This window comes from Pelophylax lessonae, assembly GCF_965119305.1.
Source record: "Pelophylax lessonae genome assembly, chromosome: 9".
NCBI classification, from domain to species: domain Eukaryota; kingdom Metazoa; phylum Chordata; class Amphibia; order Anura; family Ranidae; genus Pelophylax; species Pelophylax lessonae.
The window spans coordinates 232,217,924-232,237,699 of NC_138776.1; positions in this window are offsets into that span (position 1 = coordinate 232,217,924).

A 19,776-nucleotide genomic window follows, 5' to 3' on the forward strand; every position below is an offset into this window, starting at 1 on the left:
AGTCACCGGACCTGAAGCCAATTTAGATGGTTTGGGGTGAGCTGGATCGTAGAGTGAAGGCAAAAGGGCCAACAAGTGCTAAGCATCTCTGGGAACTCCTTCAAGACAGTTGGAAGACCATTTCAGGTGACTACCTCTTGAAGCTCATCAAGAGAATGCCAAGAGTGTGCAAAGCAGTATTCAAAGCAAAAGGTGGCTACTTTGAAGAACCTAGAAAATGACATATTTTCAGAGAGAGAGAGATGTAGGTCCCATGTCTAGGGTTGAGCGAACACGGACTGTATTATTCGTGTTCGTACCGAATAATTGGATTTTTGTTACCCGAACACGGACCCAAAAACTTTACTGTATATTCGGGTAAAAATCCGTGTTCGGTCGTTTTATTTCCGGGTTTTGCATTCTTTGGCGCGCTTTTTCATGGCGGGCTTTCAACAGCCAATCAACAAGCGTTTAACTGGTGTGCCTAAGCCATCCCAGCCATGCCTACAAATGTATCAGTAGCTGTGATTGGCCGTCTGAAGCATGTGACCAAGTCTTTATAAGTTTGAGGCAGCGCCGCTGCGGCGTCATTCTGCTGTTTAGTTCAGGGAGAGAGCACACATCAACGTGCTGCCTGCTGATTAGGGACAGACAGGAAAAAAAAAAAACATTTGTGTCCGGATAGAATTGAGGGACAGGTCGGAGTGTGTTAGGCAGGGCGAGTTGTAGGCATTTTAGGGAGAGAGTCTGCTGATTTTTAGGGTCAGTGTGTTCTACAAACTACAATCAATATTGTTGTGTGGGGTGGGGTTTGCAGTGACCGATCTACGATCTTAGCAATCCTTTTAGAGACAGAGTCTGCTGAATTTTAGGGTCAGACAGTGTGTTCTACAAACTACAATCGATATTGCTGTGTGGGTTGGGATAGGAGATAGGCAGGTGTCAGTGGTCCATATCCATTTTGCTGTGTGTGGGCTGCAGTGAACACAATCTTTTTGGGGTTCATCTCATACTTCTGAAGATTTGAGGGTGCTGCCTGTTCCATACTCCTCCTACTCCTCATTCAGCCTTTTAGGGGTACAAACAATAGTAATTGGGGCCTAGTGTGCTTCTGTACGTGTGAGATACATACACTTTTTTTTTTGATCATATTTCCTATTCCGCTATTCAATAAAAACCTTTGGGGATCAATTAAATTGCGGGATAGTCTGTGTTGGTACGTGTGAGATCCACCTTTCCAAGTTTTTGGGGTTCATCTCATACTTCTTAAGATTTCAGGGTGCTGCCTGTTCCATACTCCTCCTACTCCTCATTCAGCCTTTTAGGGGTACAAACAATAGTAATTGGGGCCTAGTGTGCTTCTGTACGTGTGAGATACATACACTTTTTTTGATCATATTTCCTATTCCGCTATTCAATAAAAACCTTTGGGGATCAATTAAATTGCGGGATAGTTTGTGTTGGTACATGTGAGATCCACCTTTCCAAGTTTTTAATTTCAATACATTTTTATTAGAGAGTAACAAAGACAAATAACAATGGAAGTGATACAATAGTGAAGGCTATTTTACAACAAATAATGGTTGAAAAATGGAGGTCAACTGTAGCAGGTGGATACCCAGCCCTCAATGCTATGAAAACATCTAGGGTTAAGTCATGAGAAAAGTAGACAAACCTACATGCTATAAGAGAACAAAAAGTGGTCACCATCTAGTAAGTGCAGGGGATAGCCCCCAAAACCGTAGGGAGCCCCCACCCAAGACACCCCTAAAGGGATCAAACTGTGTCTCGGAGGAGGCACACCACGTGTGAACTGCAAAATCGTATAGTGACCCAAAAAAAAAAAATAAACTGCAAGGGAGAACAACCTACAAGAATGCCATCTACCAACCCTAGATGAAAGAGGCACGGGGCCCCAACTTCAGGTGTGTAAAGGTACGATGAAAGCTCCACCGAAATAAAAAAACATAGTCTCCAAATCACTTCCTAGAGTCCTAAACAATTCGGATTGTCAACAGTTGGCTATAAGTACAGTAAAACCAAGAGTTGAACAGGCAAAGAATAGGAAAAAGAAAAAGAGAGAAGAAAGAAGGCAGACAGCATACGAAGAAAGAAGAAAGAAAAGAGAAGGGAATGCAAAAAGGGGGGACGGAGGTTCCTGCGGACCAGTTCCTGAAGACACTGTGAGACATATTGGTAAAAGGGTAATGGGAGGGAAAAGGAAATAATTGTTACCCCACAGTCCAGTGCAAAGAAAACATCAAATACTAACATTCATGTATGCTGCCCAGGGTTCCCAGATACTTTCAAACTTCTCTCTGGAGTCGTCCAGGATACTATACATCTTCTCCTGTGCCATTATCCACGAAATCTTACACTTAGCCAAGTGGAGTGGAACCAAAGGCATCTTCCACTGCCTGGCTATCGCCATCTTGGCACCGAGGAAGATGTAGAATATGAGGGATTGGGTGTGTTTAGGGAGCTTAGGGATGCGTTGGCTCAACAGGGCTTGAGCAGGGGATGGATGCACCGTGAGACCAGAAATCCGACGAACAATACCGTAAATGCGCTGCCAAAACGACCTTAGTTTGGGGCATTCCCAAAAGATGTGGAGAATGGTGGCAGCCAGGTCACATCCCCGGAAGCAGGTAGGGAAAGATGGTGGCCAATCTGGCCGGCACCATGTACCACCTCAAGAGAACTTTAAGATTAGCTTCCATGAGACCAATATTATGAATACCCCGGAAAGAGCGCCCAACATTAGCGTGCCAGTTAGAGAGGTCCCAGTCTAATTTGAGGTCCTGCTCCCATTTAAACATATAGGCAGATTTGGTTTGTGCATCGTTCAGTAGAGCGTAAATGAGGGAGATTCCCCCCTTGACATCAGAAATTTGAGCACACCACTGTTCATAAGGCGTTACCCGTAGGGGTTCAGAGAATTTGGACCTAAGAGAGTTAATAAAGTGTGAAATTTGGGTAAGACGGAATTTCTCTACAGGCGGCATCTTCAACTTTGTGGTACAATGAGAAAGAGTGATAGGACCCGAGCTATCCAAAAAGTGGCCAATTCTGTACATGCCTTTGTCAGTCCACCATTTAAATGCCCCTATGTCTTCACCTGGAGGAAAGGCCGGATTATGGAATAGGTGAGTGAGGGGAGCCCAAGGCGAAGTGACTTTATGTGTTTTGTGTATGCGATCACAGATGGATAAAGAATGTGAAAGGGTAGGGGCCAGCACTGGGGGGCGGGCTTGAGCAGGTCTCCAAAGCAGGTAGTCAATGGTGTGTCGAGGGACTGCTTGGCGTTCCATAAAGTACCAGTCAGGCTTCCCCCCTCTGGAATAAATGACGGAAAACTGAGTCAACTGTGCTGCCAGATAATATTTCCAAAGGTCCGGAACTCCTAAGCCCCCCTGTTTCCGGGAGCGTAGAAGCGTAAGTCTATTAATTCTATATCCCTTCGCTCCCCAGATACATTTAAAGATGTGTCCTTGTAAGTTTTGGATGTGGGATTTCCGCACCGGGATTGGGAGCGACCGGAAAAAATAAAGAATACGTGGCAAGAGGGTCATCTTAACTGCATTGATTCTCCCTAACCAGGAAATGTGACAGCGAGACCAGTCAGAGAGATCCCGTTTTAGTCGTTGTATCAGGGGCGGATAGTTGGTCGAATAGATTTTATCTATGGTGGGAGTCAAGGAGACTCCAAGGTAAGGAATATAATTTGATTGCCAGGAGAAGGGGAAATGGTCTTTCAGACGATCCACCAGTGGCCCAGGGAGAGTGATATTAAGGGCCAGTGACTTAGTTATGTTGGTTAGTCATGTGGGTGACTGTAGTACTGATTGGGGCTAAGGGTTTGTCCCCTGGGCCACAGCAGCGACAACCTCCGCAGGAACATGGAGGCAGTGGGTATTAGAGCAAATGCGGGCGGCGGCGGTGCCACCTGTGTACCGACACCCCCAACGGGGAACTTGCTGTGTCAGAGCACAGGGGGCAGTCACCATTCAGGTATAGTACCCAAGCTAGTGCTGATCGGCAAGAACCGGCCGGTAGGGACCATCAGTGAGGGTAAAGCTTGGCGGCCCATAAGCGATACGGGTCTGTCAGTGAGGGGCGGGGAGAGGGAGGAGGGGGAGGAAAGGAGAGAGGGGAGATGGGAGGGGGGAAGGGAGGGAGGGAGAACTGGGTGGGGGGAGGTTGAAAAGGGGTGTGAAGGAATAAAGGGTTACAGAGGAGCTGACAGTGAAATATAGAAAATTGTAGCAGCTAACCCTGAGGGGAGAATACCAAATACCGATTTAGGGAAGCAAGCAGCAGGCGGTGGTGTCGGGTTATGGGGCAGCACTAAGACTCTGAAATTCTGGTAGGGTCGTAAAATGTATCCAAGGTGCCCACGATTTGTAGTATTTGTCAGTGGTGTCTTTGGCCTGGGCAACAATGTCTTCCATCTCTGCAACCCTTTTCACTCGATTCAGCCATTGGGCGACTGTGGGAGGGGCGGTGGATAACCAGCGGCAGGGTACACACATCCTGGCTGCGTTTATGAGGTGTAAAGTAAGGGATTTTTTGTAGCTGGAGAAGGATAAAGAGGTGTGGTGAAGCAAATATTGCGCCGGGGTAAAGTCAGGTGTGTAGGTAGTAATGCGGGGAATTATGGAGTGTACCTCCGCGCAGAATGGCTGGATGAGGGGACACTCCCACCATACATGCAGAAGGGAGCCTCTATGCAAGCCACATCTCCAACAATTGGGAGAGTTGGTTGTCGAAAACCTGTGTAGTAGTTCAGGTGTTCTGTACCATTTGGTGTAAAGTTTGAACCCCGTTTCTTGGGCAAGTACGTTCAAGGATCCCTTGTGCATGTGATAATATATGTTATCCCAGTCCTCCGAGGAGAGGGTCAGCCCCAGGTCCCCCTCCCAACGAGAGCGGAGTAAATCAGTGTGGGCGTGGGCAGTCGGGAAGAGCATGGTGTAAAGTATCGACACTAAATGGCGATGCGGACCCGGAACATCACAAAGTCGTTCAAAAGCTGTGAGGGATCGGGTCCAATCCCCTACGGGCTGCGTGTTGTGAAGGAAGTGTCTTATTTGTAAGAAGCTATAGAAAGGAATATTGGCTGAAGGGTACTTAAGGCGGAGGTCCTGGTAAGAAAGGGGTCGGGAATCCGTGAAAAAGTGGCGTGCTTGAAAGGGTATCTCAGAGGAAGGACCAGTGGAGCAGACGTACGGAAGATCCGGACGGAAATCAGGGGAAGAGCATAATGATAAGAGCGGGCTAAACTTCGGTGAGAGGTCTAGTTTTTTACGAATCACTTGGAAGAGGCGTAGAGTTGCTCCGGTAACAGGATGAAGTAGGATCGGGCCTGGCGTGTTAGAGGGAGTCACCCAAGGGAGGTTACGTGCAGGTAGAGTGGCAATCGCAGACTCTAAGTTTACCCAATCTTTGGATTTCGCATGGGCGTGCCAGTCGATTATGCGAGAAAGGTGGCATGCCCAGTAATATTTGAGCAGGTGAGGTAGTCCCGCTCCTCCCTCTAATTTGGGGCGGGTAAGCGTGTCCCATCGAAGCCTCGATTTCTGGGAACCCCAGACAAAGTCAGAGCAGAGACGTTGGTAGGATTTAAAGAAGGCTGGGGGGACATGTATAGGGAGAGCTTGCAGGATGTAGAGTAGACGGGGGAGGATGTTCATTTTCACGATTGCGACCCTGCCAAACCAAGAGAAAGAGCCCGGCGACCAAGACAAGAGGTCACTTTTGACCGATTGTAGAATTGCTAGGTGGTTCTGAGCGTACAAGTCTGCAAGGTTACTGGGTAGTCTGACACCTAGGTATGTGATGGCACGGGGGTCCCATTGAAAGGGGAAGTTGGTTTGGCAGAGTCGCAAGAGCGATGGGGGCAAGGAAATATTAAGGGCACGGGATTTGGAGTAATTAATTTTTAAGTTGGAAAGAGTGCGAAATCATGTAAGGGCCAAGAGGAGATTGGGGATGGACACTAAGGGCTCAGTGATGAACAAAAGGACATCATCCACGTATGCTGCTAGTTTGTAGTTTTTCCCATGGAGAGAAACTCCCTTGATGTTTGGGTCCTCCTGGATTTGGCGTAGCAAAGGTTCCAGGGTGAGAATATAAATCAAGGGGGACAGGGGACAGCCCTGTCTTGTCCCATTCGACACGGAGAAGGCGTCCGAGAGGGTGCCATTCACTCGAACTCTGGCCGTAGGATTAGAATAAAGGATCAAGACATATTGTAAAAATCGGCCTGTCAAGCCCAGAGCCTTGAGAGTTTCCGTCATATAATCCCAGGCAACCCTGTCGAACGCCTTCTCCGCGTCGAGCGAGAGGAAAAAGCCAGGGGTGTTGGTAGTGGTGAGCCAGTGATGGAGATGAAGGGCTTTGGTGGTGTTATCTCTTGCTTCTCGACCGGGGACGAACCCAACTTGGTTAAGAGAGATAACACCAGGGACAGAAGGGAGGAGGCGATTGGCTAGGACTTTAGCATACAATTTGACGTCCACTTTAAGGAGGGATATAGGTCGATAATTGGGGACTAGGGAGGCATCCCTGTCCGGTTTAGGGATAACTGCAATATGTGCCTCCAGGAAATCCGGACCAAGGGAATCCATGTCAGGGAAAGCGTTGAACGCGTTCACCATGTGTGGCACCAGGAGATCCTGGAAGGTCTTGTAATAGCCTACTGGGAGGCCATCCGGGCTCGGGGATTTGCCCGGCTTAGATTGCTTCAGTGCCAGGAGGACCTCCTGCGATTTAATGGGAGCATCCAGAGCCACAAGCACATCGTCCGCAAGGGGAGAAGGGGAATGTTGACTTAAGAACTGCCGAATAGCGAGAAGTCTGGACTGCTGGGATCCCGGGGAGTCCGTCCCCGGCAAATTGTACAGTTTGGAGTAGTAGTCAACAAATTGGGCGGCAATATCCGGGTTTGAGACCAAAGATTTGCCGGAGGGGTCGGTGATAGAATGAATTGTATTAGCAGCCCTTTTTTTCTGAAGGGCTCTCGCCAAGAGCCTGCCCGATTTATTAGCATGCTCGTAGAAAAAAACCCGAGAAAGGGCAAATTTGCGGCGGACCGACCGCCCTAGGATCTCCAGCAGCTCAGTTCGGGCTAGGGTGAGGTCTGCGAGGGTAGATGATGCCAGGGAACGCTTGTGGGCTCGCTCGAGAGAGTTAATTCTAAGAAGGAGGGACTCAGTTTGCGCCGTTCGTTCCTTTCTACGTTTAGATGCCAATGCTATGAGTTCCCCCCGAATGACGCACTTGTGTGCAGCCCAGAGTGTGGTAACGGAAGTGTCCGAGGACCTATTTTCAGCAAAGTAATGGGTAAGGCGATCTGTAAGTGCCGAGACGCAGGCAGCATCCGAAAGAAGGGAACTATCTAAACGCCACGCCCGCGAGGTGTGTGAATGGGTGGGGAATGCCAGGGTAACACAAAGTGGATTGTGATCCGAAAGATACATCGGCTCTATGGAGGCAGAGTGGAGGGATGATAGGAGGTCCTGGGAAACGAAGAGGTAGTCAATGTGGGAGTAGCGGTTATGAGGGGACGAGTAAAAGGTAAAGTCTTTGGTGTCCGGGTGTAAAGTGCGCCAGGAGTCATGGAGAAGAAGGTTCAGAAGTAGGGATTTGATGGAGCGCAGGGCAGCGTACGGCATAGAAGAGGAACCCGCCGACGTGTCAACAAGCGGGGACAAGGCGACATTAAAGTCCCCACCCAGAATTATCTGTCCGGAACAGAAATCCGAAAGTTGCTGGAGGGTAGATCTGAAGAAGGGGACTATATTTTTATTAGGGGCATAAATATTGGCCAGTGTAAGAGGGCGTCCGTGCAGCGTTCCTTTGATGAAGAGGAAACAACCTTGGTCGTCAGCCAAGGAATCAGAGACCCTGAACTGGCAATGTTTGGAGAGGAGTATAGAGACCCCCTTTGATTTGGAGTCGGCAGAGGCAGCGTGGAAAGTTTCAAGATAGATCGAGGACGGAAGTTTTTGGATACTATCTGACCTGTAGTGTGTTTCCTGAAGGAGCACGATGTCTGCTTTCGCCTTACGCAAGGCGATGGCGAGTTTAGAGCGCTTTTCAGGAATGTTAAGGCCCCGTACATTAAGGGAGTAGAGTTTCAGTGTGGTATGCATAAGGTCGGGTGTCTGGAAGGCTGTGGGTAGGGAAGAGGGGAAGAGGGAAAGTGGACACAAAGGGAAAGAGGAAGTGTACAGCACAGGGAGGGTGAGATAGGGGGGACAGCGGGAGGGGAGGAAGGAGTCAGGAGCGGGTGGGGTGACCACTACCTAGTCCGGCCGGCCGGGACTGAACGGAGTGGAGTGGGATGTAATCACGGGGGTAGTGGCAGATTAAGAGGGGGTGGAATAGAACCAGAAAAAGGAGGTTCACTTGGGCCACTAGCGGGGGTTGGCGAGGGCCTAGCGGGAAGAGGAGGCTACGGTAGGCACTCAGATAGGGGGAGCCCAGCCACGAGCCAGAGATCAGCGGATGAGAAGCGTGGAGGACAGGGTGAAGGTGCAGCACATAAGTACGGAAAGGTGAGGGGGAAGGCACCACAGGGTATCCATAAATACCAGGCGTAAAATCAATTGTATGAGCAGCCTACGGGAGGGTAGTCGTGGGTGCAAGCGACCCCTGATCCATGGAAGGGCAGGTGGCTCTAAACGTTCTGGGTGTAGCTCCGTGACGGATGAGGGGTCTGTGCTGCGGACATAGCCGGTGGGGTAGTGGAGCAAAAAGGCCAGGTTAGTAGAACCGTGATAGGAACGGGAGGTGGTGAGGGAAAAATTAACCGTCAGCTTAACCATGCAACAGAGAATAATAATAGACAATATCAAAACTTGAAAGAGAAAAAAAAAAAAAAAAACCCTGAAAAAACTGTAGAGCTAATACCAAACCCAATAAATTCCCATGCATTGTCCTGTCACACCGTGAAGATGGAGTAGCTCAATCATGTTCCCGGTGACGTCAATGTAGACCGTAGCAATTCGGCAGGAGGGTAACAATGGGAACCCCAAGGGTACAGAGAGTGAAAGGGAGGCTCGCAGAGACCCTGCCGGGGGCCCATATAAACCGGCGCGGGAGGGGTACGAGACAGCAAAAACGTGGAGGAAACGTCCAAACACAAGAAAGAAGGGTCCCGTTGAAAGAAAAGAAAAAAAAAAAGAGTGTCGAGGTTACCCGGGGGCCTGAGCAGAGTCCACTTCGATTAACCAGTGTGAGAGGAGTATGCCGTGTCTCTGCGAAGGGAGAAACAAGATAAAGCATTGTTTGTGCATCACCTGGCTGTATGTACAGGCATAGTCAGGCAAGGACGGAATTGATGCCCCCGGCCCCAAGTCCGCCACCGTCCCTAAAGCAACGGAGGGGCGATCAGCGTCAGACAGCGGTCAGTCCCACCAGGTGAGCAGTAAGTTAACACGGTGCAAACCAGCATACATTGCCCACAGAGCTTGTTAATATTGTAAGGTCTCCCAAAGGGGGCAAGAGCACACACCCCACCATGGTGGAGATGATCGTGTCCGACCCCCGTGGAAGGCACCACGCATTGCAGACAAAATGGTAAAGTTTAAGGAAAACATATAGGAATACTGCAACTTTTTCCAGAAAAAAAAAAAAATCATGTAGGACAGTACAATGCATAAAGGCAGATCGGGGGGCTACATGGAGGAGAGGCCCCGATGCAAGTATTTGCGTACAATCAGGAGAAACGTGGGTCCCACAGTCAGAGGGAAGTAGAGTCCTGGGCATTGAGGATCACAGGGGGAGAGTGGTGACGGGCACAAAAAAAAAAGGAAAGGCATGGGAACAGGGAGTCGATGATACGTTACTGATCCAGAAGCCGGAAAGTGAGAGGTTGGTGGACATAGTTCAACGGTTGTAAGGTGTCGGCACGACACAACGGCACAGAGTCAGGCTTTTGCTGTAGTAGTCCTCCAAGCTGTGGAAAAAACGACACTTAATGGAGAAAGTTCATCAGACAGTTAGGGAAGGAGAAAAAAAAAAAAAAAGAAAAACAGCATCGGAGTTTGAGAAACACAGAAACCAGGGGAAGTAATGGGAGTGAACGAGGCCTGTCGGTATCAAGGTCTGTATGCCATAGGCGGCAAAGAGCCTGAGTTAGGCCTCCAGCCTAGCTCGGCGGTCCTTCGGAGGTTTGGTAGGGCTGTTGGTGTGAGCTGAAGATGTGGGAGCCTTAGCTGGACGGGACTCAGATGGGGAGCGATGTCGTCTGAAGCGAACATCCTGGGCGTCCATGGGTTCCATAGCAGAGGCGACCAGTGAGGAAGAGACAGGGCGGAACTCAGCGTACCAGTTAGGCAGGGGCATGTAGGGGATGCCCAGGGTAGAACAAAAGTGTGGTAAATCCTCGGGGACTCGGAGAAGTGCTGTGCGACCCTTAGCGGAGGCCGAAAGACAAAATGGAAATTTCCAGCGATATACAATGTTTTTGGCTTGCAGGGTTTCCAGCAGTGGTCTCAGCTCCCTGCGGTGCTGTAATGTGATGCCGGAGAGGTCCTGGTAAATCTGGACAGTGGCCCCTTCCAACTCAATACGCGGCCTGTTCCTGGCCTTCCTCAGGATATCCTCCTTCAGGCGATAGTCAACCAAGCAGCACACTATGTCTCTCGGGGGGTCACCCTCCCTACCTTTTGGACGTAGGGCCCTATGTATACGTTCCATATCGATGGGGGATTGGGGAGGCCTGTCCAGGAGTGAGTTGAACAGCGATGTAATGGTGGGGGTCAAGAGGTCCCCCTCTATCGATTCAGGCACCCCTCTAAGCCGGAGGTTGTGGCGTCTGCCACGATTATCCAGGTCCTCCATATGGCGTTGCATGTCCCTCATTTGGGCAGTGTGCGCGTCAGCTCTGTAATACAAGTCATTTATGGCTGAGTCCTGCAGAGCATTCACCCGCTCCGTCTCCTGCACCCTGCCAGTGAGGGAGTGAATGTCTGCCTTCAGGTCCAATATGGCGGCCCCCAGCGTGTCCTTTATGTCTGCTGCAATGGCGCGGAGGTCGTCCATGCAGAGTTGTCTGGGCGGTGGTGGTATAGCTGGGCCGGGATCAGGGTCCCCTGAGGTGACAGCGGCATAGGATCGAGCGGATGGAGCCGTGGCGGTGGCGGTAGGAGAGGTGCGGCCCGTCGGCGCCATGTTTGCTGTCTGGGAGCGGAACAGCTCCGGTATGCTGGGGCTGAGCCTGGTGCCCGAATCTCTCGGGGAGCGGGAGCGAGTGACAGAAGAGGACCGGGGTGTGGAGGACATCCTTACCGGCACGATCGGAGGTGAGCTGACCCTGCTAAGAAGCGTAGTAGGCTCGTGGCGGCGGGAGCTCTCCTAACAAGCAGCCATCAACCCGCGCGGTCAGACCATGCCCCACATACACTTTTTTTGATCATATTTTCTATTCCGCTATTTAATCAAAACCTTTGGGTATAAACAATTAAATTGCGGGATAGTCTGTGTCGGTACGTGTGAGATACACCTTTCCAATTTTTGGGATGCATCTCATACTGCCGAGGATTTGAGGGTGCTTCAGTCTGCCTCCTGCCTGTTCCGAACTCCTCCTACTCCTCATCCTGCCTTTAGGGTACAAAAAATTGTAATTGGGGCCTAGTTGGTGTTTGTACGTGTGAGATACACCGTTTTGTAAAATTTGTCCTATTCCGCTATTCAATATACACCCTGTTTGAGTGTAAAAAATGAAATTGCGGGATAGTCTGTATCGGTACATGTGAGATACACCTTTTTAAATTTTTTTGGCGCATCTCCTTCTACCACCGAGGATTGCAGGACGCTTCAGTTTGCCTCCTGTTCCCAACTCCTCCTACTCCTCTTCCTCATCCTGCCTTTAGGGTACAAAAAATTGTAATCGGGGCCTAGTCTGTGTTTGTACGTGTGAGATACACCGTATTATAACATTTTTCCTATTCCGCTATTCAATATACACCCTTTTGGAGTGTAAGAAAATTAAATTACGGCATAGTCTGTATCAGTACGTGTGAGATACACCTTTTAAATTTGTTTTTCGCATCTCCTTCCACCGCCAAGGATTGCAGGGCGCTTCAGTTTGCCTCCTGTCCCCAACTCCTCCTACTCCTCTTCCTCATCCTCCCTTTAGGGTACAAAAAATTTTAATCGGGGCCTAGTCTGTGTTTGTACGTGTGAGATACACCGTTTTTTTATCCTTTTTTCTATTCCGCTATTCAATATACACCCTTTTGTGGTAAAAAAACATTAAATTGCGGCATAGTTTGCATATTTGACATATACACCCGTGCAATACTGTTGTTGTTTTGTTCCGCTATTCAATAAACACCTTTCTAGGGCAAGATCATAAATTACAAAAATATGAGGAGACCGTCAAATAGGGGCCGTGGCCTGGGTCGTGGTGCTGCTGGTAGAGCTCCTGTTGCAAGGAGAGGATGTGGTCGATCTGTGCCAGCTACACGCACAAGTGAAACACCTTCCTCAAGTGTTAGTAGGCGACAAAACCTGCATCAGTATTTGGTAGGGCATCATACGCCTCTAGAAGTGATGAGGCCAGAACACAGAGAGGCGATAGTAGATTGGTTTGCTGCTGACAGTGCCTCCAGTTCCTTCACATTGTCTCCCACCCAGTCTACTGCAGAAAGGTCAGAGTTGGCACCTGCAGCCAATGTCCAACTGTCTTTCACCTCACCCCCTTGCAAATCAGGCAAGCAGTCTGAGCCCCAAGCCATACAGCAGTCTCTTCTTCTTTTTGAGGACTCTGTCAGCAGGGTTTCCCAGGGCCATCCACCTAGCCCTGCCCCAGAAGTGGAAGAGATTGAGTGCAGCGATGCCCAACCACTCATTTCTCAAGATGAGTACATGCAAGGACCATCGCAGCACGTCTCCGATGATGTTGAAACGCAGGTGCCAACTGCTGCGGCGTTCAGCATTGTGGAGACCGACAAGGAGGGCAGGGGTGAAGACTGGGTGGAAGATGATGTGGAGGACGATGAGGTCCTCGACCCCACATGGAATGAAATGGAATGAACATCATGCAGGTGACCTGAGTAGTTTGGAGGAAGAGGCGGTGGTCGCACAGAGCCACCAGCACAGCAGAAGAGGGAGCAGGGTGCAGAAGCGGAGCGCCCGTGCCCTAGACACTACGCCTGCTACTGCCCAACGCAGCAAGGGAACGAGCGCACCAAAGTCAGCTCAAAGGAGTTCTCTAGCGTGGAAGTTCTTTAGAAAATGTGCTGATGACAGGACACGAGTGGTTTGCACCCTGTGCAATCAGAGCCTGAAGTGAGGCATAAACCTTCTCAACCTGAGCACAACCTGCATGATCAGGCATCTAAGTGCAAAGCACGAGCTGCAGTGGAGTAGACACCTTCAAAACCAAGAAACGTCTCTGGCTCATCCTGCTCCCTCTTCTGCTGCAGTCTCGGCATTACAAACATGAGCTCACATGGGTTGAACTGACAGTAAAGAACGTAGTATATGATGGCTAGAGGTACAGTAGGCGTTCACAGTATACACAAGTTGGTGGCGGGCTGTTTAGGCCGCAAACATGAGCTCACATGGGTTGAACGGACATCTTTTTTTTTACGCTCCAACATTTGAGCCACAGAAGCCTGCCTTTTTCCAGAACAACGTGACGACAGCATCATGGAAGGTTGAGTGTTAGACAACTGTGAGGAGAAGTAGAAGGAGGAGGAGAAGGAGAAGAGGCTGGACGGTGAGAGCATGGAGTGTGGCTTTATGGGTTCTGACAGTTTTGCTCCCACTGGGCTTGGTGATGGGATTTCAGGTGCCTTCTTAAGGCGGTTGTCCCTAGGTGAGTGTTGGGCTTACCGCGACTTATGCATTGACTGCAAAGGCTGCAGATGGCAACACTGGTGTCAGCAACGGACACCCCCCCCCTCCCATACCCACCACTGTGCACAGTGCAGCCATGCATGAACCTCACCCAGCACTCTACCATCCAGCACCATTCTCCATCCATTGCCACTTGCCAGCCCACTAGCCCAGTACAGTACTGTCTGCTTTGAAGGGGGCACGCACGCTGCATTGAAAGGGGGCATGCTGGTCACTACATTGAGGGGCATGTATGCTGGTCACTACATTGAAAGGGGGCATGTACAGTGCGCATGAGCGCGGGCACGAGAACGGACATTTTCTAGTCGCGCTCCACACATCACCACAGACAATCCAGCTAAATACAGCGGCGGGAGGCTAAGTGGTGGCTGGGCTCTCTCCCGGAAGGTTCGTGAGGTGGTCATGCGGCGGGGATCGGGTGGACTGCCCAGGAAAAGGCCCTACAAGCGCGGCAACCAGAGGGATGGACTGCGGCCTATCTCCTCCGGGAAAACTCCCTCCCCAAAGATGGCGAGGGGCAAGCAGAGCACTCCGTGCGGTCGGGACGCGGCCCTGGAACGGCCTCCCACTCCAGCATCTCCCAACTTGGCAGCCGATTCCCCCTCAGTGGAGGACATGGGTGACCCCTTCTCCTCACAGGCATCGGGGGCATCCGGGAGATCTCCGGGCGCCGGGGTGAGTTACCAGCTACCCTCCCACCGCCCCCGAAAATGTCAGGCTCCCCGGGCTCCTCGATGGACCGGAACATGGCTGAAATGGCGGATTCACTGTCCAGCCAGCCTAGCCCCACGGGAGATAATCTGGCGCCCCCCCCAGGCCCCTTTTCGGGTGATGCAGTGTTATTAGCAAGGTTTTCCACAATGCTCCAGCAGGAACTGTCCAAAGCATGTTCCATCATCACGACTGATATCAAACAGGATCTTCAGAGTTTTGGGGCAAGACTTGACACTATTAAAAGCAAGGTGGATGGCTCTCTGCTCCAGGTCAATCAGAATACTAAATTAGTGCCTGAGCTTCATGAACGGTTGGAGGAGGCCTATTTCAAAATTGAGGATCTGGAAAACGGATCGGGCCGTTATAATGTGCGCATAAGGGGTCTTCCTGAGACGCACCAAGACCTGGAAACGGCAGTCCAGGACCTTATGAGAGACTTGATTCCGGACATTTCTCCACATCAAATGGAAGTGGACAGGGTGCAGAGGGCCCTGACTGCACCGCGGCCGGATGGTCTTCCCCGTGACATCATTTTAAAGCCGCACTACTACAAAGTTAAGGAGAAGATGATGTCAGCGGCCAGGAACCGCCGGGACCTCACTCTGCTTGGCTCCCCAATACAGCTGTTCACGGACCTTGCCCCTTCCACAGTGCAGAAGAGCCGCACTCTTAAGCCTTTGCTTCAATGTTTGATGGACAATCATATCAAATATCGTTGGTCCTTCCCCTTTCGGCTGTCATTTACTTTCAACGGCAAGAACCACTCATTCACCATTTTCCATGCCGGAGAGGATTTGCTTCTGAAACTAGGCATCTTGTCCAGAGAACCGCGTTCTCCACAGTCACCATCGGCTGCCCAGCCTGATCGCCCGCTATCCCCGGTGTGGTCACATCGAGGCACCCCCTCCGCTGGGCAGCAAGGGGGCAGGTAGGGGCGCAAGACCTGAAATGTAGCCAGGATTACTTTTGCTTGTCCAAGCTTTTCTATTTTACCTGACTTATGTTCGTTGAAATGTTGATTCCCTTCCCTGTCAATCCCGGCGGCGCCGCCTTGACTCCCTGCCTTTATATGTTTTTCGGATTGTTGATCGGGATGTTACCGTGTGCCACTCCTGTGAACTTGCCCTCCTCTTGTGATGGGGGCAACCTCACGACACATGCCTCAGGTTTGGGAACTGGGGGAACACAATTCCCAAGTACTTTCTATTGTGTATTGCATTAGTGCCTTATCGGCATGGGGGGTAAATCCTCCTGCCCTCTCCTATTCTTTCTCTAACTTTCTTTTTCCTTCTCTTGGACCCAGGCTCTGTGTGCTAGCCCCGTGCTGCTGCTCCCAGACTCCCCGGACGGAGGGATGTTGAATTTTGCCAAGCTGGGACTTACTACGCTGCGACCAGGTAAGAGTGCACTGCCAAACCACCATGTCACCCCCGGGTTCCTCTAGATTCACACTGATATCACATAATGTGCAGGGCTTTAATTCTCCACTGAAGCGCACCAAGGCCTTCCTACAATACAAACGCCAGAAAGCGGACATTTTGCTGTTGCAGGAAACTCATTTTTCTAAAACTTCTGCGCCTAAATACCTCTCGGCTCATTATCCCCAATTTTATCTATCCTCGGGTCAGGACAAGAAGCGGGGAGTAGCTATCTGTTTTTCTCGTGGGGTCCAATTTACTCCGGTCACGGTGGTTGGGGATAGAGAGGGTCGGTACCTCATGGTGGTGGGCCTTGTTCATGATCAACTGGTCTCTTGTGTCTCTTATTATACCCCTAACACAGGTCAGATAGCATTTTTTCAGGATATTCTGCTCACGTTGCTTCCCAAAGTGCAGGGCAGGGTGATCCTAGGGGGGAATAGCAACCTCCCTCTAGAGAATACACTGGACAAGTCCGTCCGGGGCGTGCCCAGGTATAGACATGCACCGAAGAGCGGTTCCAAATTGGCCCGACTTCTTCACGACTGGGATTTGCTGGACCTGTGGAGGGAATATAAACCGACTCAGAGAGACTACACACATTTTTCTCATGTCCATGGTACCTACTCTCGCATAGATCACGTGTTTGCCAGCTCTGCCCTTGCCTCATGCGTGTGCTCTGCACAGATTCTGGCGACTTCTTGGTCCGATCATTCACCGGTATTAGTGCCGTTTTCGGCTTTGTGGTCCACTCAGGGTCCTTCTCCGTGGCGGCTTAACGCGGCTTTACTTAATGACCCTGGGGTCCTGGGGGAAATTGAACTAGATATTAAACAGTTTTTCCAGGAAAATAGGCCGGGTGATACGTCCCCAACCATTACCTGGGAGGTCCATAAGGCTACTATTCGCGGTAAATTGATTCGGATAGCGGCTAGACTAAAACGTACCCGGGAGAGCACAATAAGAGCGCAAGAGCAAACACTGAGTGCACTACTCCTTGAGCAACGGACACACCCCCACGTAGATATTAGACACAAAATTGATGTGGCCAGGCTGGCGCTGAATTTGATTCTCACGACCCAAGCGGAGAAGTACCTTCGGTGGTCCCGTCATAGATACTATACTATGGGAGATAGGCCTACCACTCTATTGGCGCGGAAGCTGGCCCCTCGCCCCTTTACGGCTGCCCTACCCAGGTTACGGTTGCGGACAGGGGGTCCTCTCTCGCAATCCTACCCTGCTTACATCTGAATTCACAAGGTTCTATTCCAAACTTTACCGGGCTCCAACGACCTACGATCGGAGACTAGCTGACTCATTTTTTGCCGACCTGAATCTGCCCTCGCTGTTACAGTCCCACGTCGATCTCATGAATGAGCAGATCGCGGAATCGGAGGTACTACAGGCGATTAAGGGATTACATCCCACCAAGGCCCCTGGGCCTGACGGTTTTCCGGGGTGTTTGTGTTCCTGGCCAACGAGTTCAACCTGGTTTTTAATGCAGACTTTAGCGTGTTTGTCCTTTGTGTATACTCCTATGTACCACATATATGCAACCCCATTATATACTTTCTCAGAAACAAGGACATCAAACAGACATTTATGAGTTCTGCTATAAGATTTATGAGTTTTAAAGTGAAGAATGATGTCAGAGTTAACACAATAACTAAATAAACAGAATGATTCATTCATAATCAATAAATCTGGGAATTGGGAATTCTTGTAATTTAAAAATAAGTTTAACACTCAAGTGGACTGGAGCTCAAGCACATGGTGATCTTGGTGACAGCTTTCTAGTTTTGCGCATGTATTCTGTTGTTATTTTACATCTTAAGACTGGCTGTTATCATTTGCAGTCCTGACATGAAACTACAAGTGAAGGGCTAAAGGAGGCGCATGCGCGGGACTCGGCGAGACGGACATGTCAGCCTGAGCTCCGCTCCGCAGTGAGACATCCCGCCGCCTATCGCTGTGACCAGCCGAACGATCCTCAGCCCGTAAGTCACCCTCGGCCAGCCGGCATCCCTCCACACCCCATCATGGTGTCTGGAGGCGTGAAATCCAAGATAAAGAGCCGTACTATCCGCGATGCCCTTGTGAGGGCTTCTTCCAAGATGGCGCCGCCTCTCTCCTCACGCTCCAGCCCCAGCTTCTCCAAGGCCCCCAGAAGCAACTTGCCTCACCCAGATGAAGGTGAGTCGGACACCGATGCCCCTCTCTCCCGGGGAGCCACAGCTTTTGACCCCTCACAAGCTGCACTAATCCAGCATTTTGAGCGTATCCTAAACAAAGCCCTCCAGCACACCTCAGAGCAGATTACAGACAGGCTCACTAGGGAGATCAGGGAACTAGGCCAGCGCACCTCAGACCTGGAATACAAAACAGAGGATCTTGAAGTGAGCATTCACAATCACTCCGAGGAACTTGAGACCCTCAGAGAGGAAAATCTAGCCCTACAAGCTCAACTTGAGGACCAGGAGAATAGAGCTAGACGATCTAACATTAGAATTAGGGGGATCCCTGAGACTGTTGTGGATCTGCAGTCCACCATTACTGCTCTCTTTCAGGAACTCTCCCCTTCCATCCCTATTGAACGTCTGGAAATGGACCGGGTCCACAGGGCCTTGGCCCCCCGTAAGCCTGAGGGACCCCCCAGAGATGTCATAGCCAAACTGCACTACTATAAAACAAAGGAACAACTCCTACAAGCTGCCAGGCAAAAGGACACCCTCTTGTTCCAAGGCTATTCCTATCAGCTGTTCACTGATCTCTGTAAAGCCACGATCACGAGACGCAGGGCATTCAAGCCCCTTCTCCAGATCCTGCAGCAACACCAGATCATTTACTCCTGGGGTTTCCCATTTTCTGTGCGATTTAACTACCAGGGGCGCAAGCACACCTGCAAAACCACTGAGGACCTCCAACATCTTCTCCATGAGCTGCATCTGTCTTCCTCCCTTGAGTTCTCTACGGCACAACAGCACCGCAGACGCTCTGCATCCCGCTCCCCGCAGACAGCCACTGCCTCCACATCAGCCACTCCTAAACGGAGTCGTCTCATCTCCCCTCTGCCAACGCCCTTAGACTCCATGGACTGATAACCGCGAGCGGCCCCAGGCCCTGGATTCATCCTTTTATGTATTTGAATTTTTACACTTCATTATCTTGATTGTATTGACGAGTTATCTCTCTCCTGTTTTGCTTCCTGCTTCTGCACAGCGGACCTCCCATACTGCACTGTTGCAGTTGCTCCTGGACCATCCATCCATTCGTCTGACCTGCACTGGCGCGCTCGCCTCCACTGATCTCACACGCTTCTCCCGGGACGGTAACTATGGCGTGTTATTTTTATTTTTATTTTTATTTTTATTTTTTCCTCTGACATTATATTTTTGAATTTTTCACAACAAATACTCTCTTTCTCTTGTTAGTTGCACTGACCTCTAGCGGGTCCCCATACTTTTGTATGACTTTTTTATTCCCCCCCCCCTTTTTTTTTTTTTTTGCCCTGTTTTTTGGGGCACGGCTACCACTGGCCCTTCCCTTGGGTCCCTCACGGGCCGTAACACACTGTTCCTCATGCTAATTTACTCACTTTACAAATGTACGATATTGTTGTTACCATTGCTTACCACTTCTGGTCACCAAATGTTCTCTATCAGTTTTATGCTTCTACAGGCGGTTTGTCTCCTGTCGGCAGTCACTGCTGCCTCCTTCTTGCCTCCGGAACCCTCCTTTTGGAGATTTCCCGAGGTGACCCTACTCCCTCTGAGTGGATGGACTCCCTCTC